The sequence below is a fragment of the Cariama cristata genome, unplaced genomic scaffold (genome assembly GCF_000690535.1).
Source record: "Cariama cristata isolate BGI_N322 unplaced genomic scaffold, ASM69053v1 scaffold6039, whole genome shotgun sequence".
In the NCBI taxonomy this organism is placed as follows: domain Eukaryota; kingdom Metazoa; phylum Chordata; class Aves; order Cariamiformes; family Cariamidae; genus Cariama; species Cariama cristata.
Window position 1 is genome coordinate 20,548 of NW_009636227.1, and position 5,808 is coordinate 26,355.

Consider the following 5,808-nt stretch of genomic DNA (forward strand, 5'->3'; position numbering starts at 1 on the left):
TCCCTCAAGACAGTAAGTTGCTTTTGGTTTTTCTGAAATTCATTAAATGACACAATAGGTTCTTATTAGACAAATGTAAGCATTTTTAGTATGTTTTCTCCATCTGTCCTCACCTATATCAGTCCTCAGTTAGTTTTAATAGCATGGTCATAGGTCAGCTGATAACCCTGGTAAAGTACGCAATACTAAAAGCCAACCGACCAACCCTACAAAATATTCTGTGTTTAAATCACTTTGGTGTGGATGCGAACTGGGAAATGCAATTCACTAACTCCTGTCTTTTCTCCTGTGTATGAACCTTCCAGCATTCGTAACTCTCAACCTCAGTGGCCTTTGTCAGACTGTTAGTGCAATCTCATGTACTCTCTTCTGTATTTCAAAACTGTAATGGCTATAGGCAGCATTGTAGCCCAAATGCACTACGCAACAGAACTAGAATTGGAAAAATTGCCACTACAACCATCTCAGAGAAGTACTTAAGGAGATGACATACTGTAGTAGCCTTGTTCCTGACTTACTCCTATTTAAATGGGTGCAAATAAGTACACATTAGCATATGTCTATATCAAAGACAGAACGATATTCTATGTAATACAAGTAGCCTCAAATAGTATTATTAAAACTGCTTTACTTGAAATAATTTGCTTGCTTCATCCACTTTAAGGAAATCACTTTATGAATTTAAGTATCATTTTTTGTTTATTTGCTTTATAGCTCAAAATGGGAGCAGAACTTTTTTTCTCTATCATACATTTACGGACGCATTTGTTGAGAAGAAAGACTAAAGGTATTTTACATTACAGCCAAAACCTTTTCGAGAACATTATGGTTTTATCGGGACTATTTAATTTCTGGCAGATTCATATATTTTATCGTCAAAAGAGATAATTACAATACTGTAGTCTGGCTTTCCTTATCATGCATGCCATGAATGTTTCTAATTACTCTTGCCTTGAGCTCCAGAGCTTTTTTGAATTGTATTGTACATCTTTCAAAAAGCCATACAATTGTTATTTAACATTTTACCTTTTGGTGGATGATCTACTATTCCCCTTGTTATGTTGTATTATCTGGGAGGTGAAGTTTAGATACATTTGCAGCTAAAAAACTTGAGATTGCAGTGATGAGGCTTGTATCATAAACTTTATGCAGGATCAGGCGAGTTTTGTATCCTGCCTTGTGCATGTCCTGCCTTCTGAGTGGTCAGCTGTGCAGTCCTGCTCTTGCACTGTATGTCGTTCTTTGCATCTGATTTCCTACGCTTGTTCTCGAGAAAAAAGAAATCACAGGAAAATTAAGAAGTCATCTCTTCCTGTGGTTACAAACCCTCATTAGCGTAAACTGCCTAGATACCTACCCTCAGAAGGTACTTGAACACATTTAGTATGCCATGTGTTATATGCTATTCAGTAATGTGAAAAGTTTATTCCTGTCTTGCAATTGAAATCCCAGAACGAACTCATATTCTGCCTAAAACCATTAGGGATGGACAGGCAGATTGGTACACATGGGGATGAATTTACAGTCCAGTTGTCCTGTTGAAGTCATAGTCCTGCCCTGTTTGACTAGCTCCTACTTGAAGGACCAGCAAGTGTCGGTGGCCCAGATTCTTCTGAAATTACATTTGCTAGTGCCTGCCTACCGTAAAAGGCCTAAAACCGTTAGGGATGGACAGGCAGATTGCGTACACGTGGTGATGAATTTACAGTCCAGTTGTCCTGTTGAAGTCGTAGTCCTGCCCTGTTTGACTAGCTCCTACTTGAAGGACCAGCAAGTGTCGGTGGCCCAGATTCTTCTGAAATTACATTTGCTAGTGCCTGCCTACCGTAAAAGGCATGCAGGTATTTCCAAATTGCCATCAAACGATCATGTGTGAGGGTATTTATCAGTGCTTCCCATTTTGGAGGAAATCAGTGTACGGTAGAGTGATTGCGGGTTTCCCATCTCACCTTTCAGGGAAAGGGAGTCATCACAGTTGCTCATATTACTTTACTGCAAGTGAATCGAGCGTCAGTGTTAGAAGCAGTGCCTCTGGAGAGGGGAGATGGGAGTCGGAGTGCTCCTGGGAAATTCTTTCAGTTGATGGTGTTGCAAGCACTGAGTGTGAACTGCTGTCAAAGCTCTTAGCTGATGTGCTGAACAGAATACGTCTGAAGGATGTCTCAGTGAGGCAGAGATCAAGCAAGGCTCATGCAGAATTGGCTTCACAGTTATAACGTTAGACGTGTTTTAAATTGAGCAAGTTCTGGTTTCACTGTAGCCTATGAAAACTTAGACCATTTCACAGCCCTCCAAATCTCTTAACACCTCCTACCAGTATTCTTATTCCACAGCTAGAATAAAGTTTCGGTATGCCAAATAAAACATTCTTTACTTGAAAATGCTGATCAAGCTTTCTTAAAAACCCTAAAAGTATACATGTGAATTTTGAATTATACCTAAAATAGTCTGATTCAATTAGTCAAAATGGATTTAGGCCCATGACACATACAACCTTGATTCCTCTCATTTTAAGCTATTTAAAGAAGTTTCCCTTCAGTCCATACTGTGAAAACTTGGTAAATAAGAAACAGCCCCCGATATGAATACAGAAACATGATGTATTTACAGTGCCAGTCTTTTCTGTGTGAAGGATCAGGTGGTATTTGTTTTCTTCAAATAATGTATGCACACTAGTTATAAAAGAACAAAGCACAAATTATACGCAAAACCCCCAGCAGACGTTTGAAGTGCTTCGTAACAGGCACGTTGCAGAGGTGTAAGGCGTAGAATGCATCTGGTATTACGGAGTGACGTGACAGGTGCCGATGGCACCTCGCCGTTAAAACCAGCAGCATCTTCCTTTGACTTCAGAGATATGACCTAGTGGCCGACCTTGCAGCACGGTTGGAGGGTATCTATCTGAGGTGTTTCCTATGCGTGGCATTTTGAGACTATAGTTCCAGGCCGTAGAGTATTACGAAGGACATTTGTTGGGATCCTGGGGCTGGGGAGAGCTCAGGTACCTCAAATGGCGACCCGCGGTTAAAAAACAGAGCTCTTCAGAGGCCAGAAACAAAGCAGATACTTACACTGACTGCGCACCTCTCTGTTTAGTTTGGCAACTTCTCGATGCTAATGAAACACAGGGTCGACAGGGAAGGGGAGAAAGGGCCCGGAGTCGGTACTGGCTGTGTTACCGGAGCTGCGGACTGCGGTGCCCTCGGGCTGTGCTGCTGACACAGGGATCTTGCTGCCCGCTCCCACAGCCGCAGGAACAGGAGAGGCTTTTCTCACCCCACCTCTTGGAGATCCTCCAGACCCATCTGAAGGCAGATCTTGGAAGTCTGTTCCTAAGGTCGGGCACTCAAAGGAGTTTCCCTGATACCCAACGAGAAGGTGCCGATTTCCTTTCTAGGCTGGCCCTTGGTCTTTTAAAAGGTATGGCAAGTGATGCAGATTATGCCAGTCTACATCAGGCACAGCCACAGTCACATTTTATTGCGTGTAAACAGCTGTGAAACCGTGAACGTGAGAGGCCAGCCAGCTCCTCTGTGGACCTCATACCCCATTGCTAAAAGCTGGATTTGCTGGCCACACCTGTGTCAGCACTTACACTTTGGTTGTACAGATTTATAGTATGGAATAATTTCTAAAAGTTCTCCTGCTTTTATTGATTCTTTGCCAGACGGGAATTAATTGTTATGATCTGCTGAGGAGAACAGGACTGCTTTAAGGCACAAAACTGCATTACTAGCTTCAGTGTCAGAACAATAGTACAATGGTCAAATGTCACTCCTGAGCTGCAGTAATACATCAGATTTGCTTTATTGGCTGTGATTTACTGGTACTGGGTTTTAAATACCAGTTGCTATCCCTGTAGCCACACAGCTCCTCAGATGAATACATGTCCCACAGTCAAAAGACTGACATAAGTTAAGTACATTCACATGCTTCAGCACCCTCTGCCAACAAGACTCTTACTGATTTTCACAAACTAGAAGGAAAGACAAACCAATTTCAAGCATAAATTACATAGCTGTAAATTCGTTGCCTTAAGAAAGGACCAGAGAGGAATTGGGGTCCAATTAATGTGAGATTTAGCTTTGGACCATGGGGAGACCAAAAAGTCCCCGCAGAGAAAGGGTCACAGTGGACAGAATGGCCACTGACTGTAGGAGTCCTTAATGACCGTGTGCCCGAGTTACGTGCCTCACGACTGCTGCTGTGGGACGTAACCCTGGATCTGAGATGCTCCCCATGCAGGCTTGCAGCTAAACTGATGGCCAGGGAACGGCAACTCCTTGGTTTCCTACAGGTGCTGGTTGTAATTCTAAGCAATGAAGCTGGCCGTGGTGGACGGGGATATCACAAGGCAACACCTCAGCGGTGATCCTCCAGTGCTCACCCAAGCACACAGAAATCTCACCTTTTATAAACAGCCAGCCCTTGGGGAATTCCTAAGTTTTTCCAAGTCATTTTTTCTTTGCATGTCAACATTTGAATGTAAGACAAGGTAGCTAATTGTTAATGCGTATCGTTCAAAGACGACTGTTTCCATTTCTTTCCGCTTTGCTATCATATGGTTTTAGGTAAGAGTTAAACTACAAGTGACATCTCTCACTTAATCTATCATGCAAACATCAGCACTTACCAGATTCAGTCGAAATTTAAGATACACTACCAAAACTGTTTAGCACGTTACGAAGGGGACAAAATGAATCTTCAGTCACTGAGAGCATCTCTGTTATGTCCTTCTTCATTCTCAAAAAATGCAAAAGTTATGATGAAATCTTTAATGGACAAAAGCAACTTCTAATAACTGAACAAATTAATTGGACTGTACAAAAATGTCAGTATTCTGGGGTTATCCTGCAGTGTTCCATGGAATAAGGTCTGAAGAACGATGCAGACATTTTTAATTCTTAAATTTATTTGGCTGACAAGGAAAGTTAATGGGAACAGGTTGTTCCACAACCAGAAATTGCACCGTTACTTACCTATAACATCACGTTGGTACGGTTGTTGCACGTCAGCCCAGCACTTGACTGGCAGCCAATCCTGATTTTCTGATTTTCCACTAATTTGCAAAGTTGTTTCACCTAGGTTAATATTCTCAGATGCAGATGATTCATTCTCAAACTCCAAAGCATTCGATCGTAGCGCACAATTTTACATTTTCAAATATTCCTAACTAGTTTCGCTGCCGTCTTGGAGAGAAATGACGCGGGAGATGAAGTGTACCCCTGTGTAAAGAGCAACCATCGCCGGTACTTCTGTTTGCGGCATCGGTGGCCACGGAGAAAATCCTGCCCTTGCCAGCCCGCTGCGCGGCTGTTCTCTCCATCGGAAGCGGAGGCAAGGCGATGTCCGCAATATCGGAAGGCTTTTGTCTTACCAACACGCCTCGCCTCAGCCAAAGGCAAATTTTGAGATATAACCCTAAGAGTAGGAAGGACTATGGATAATGCTTCGGGGCATTGCTGTCCCTCCTGTGGCACCCGATTCCTCGTTTTCTCTTATTTTCCCATTTCTCTACAGCAAAACTTCCCAGGGTTTTGCTCTTTGAGGGAGACGAGAATTATTTTCATGATCGGCTCCATTTGCACCTGCCCCTCAGCCGCAACGCCCAGGGTGTCTTCCCAGCTGTGGAAGTTCCTAGTAGCCAAGTTGATTTCCGAGTCACAACTTGCCCTGAGAGCCACCAAGCCCCCCTTCCACAGGGACACAGCCACCGCACCACCCGTGGGGACATGGCCACCACCCGCAAGAACATGGCTACTGTCCGCCTGCAAAGACATGGCCAGCACACGTGGGGGATACGGCCAC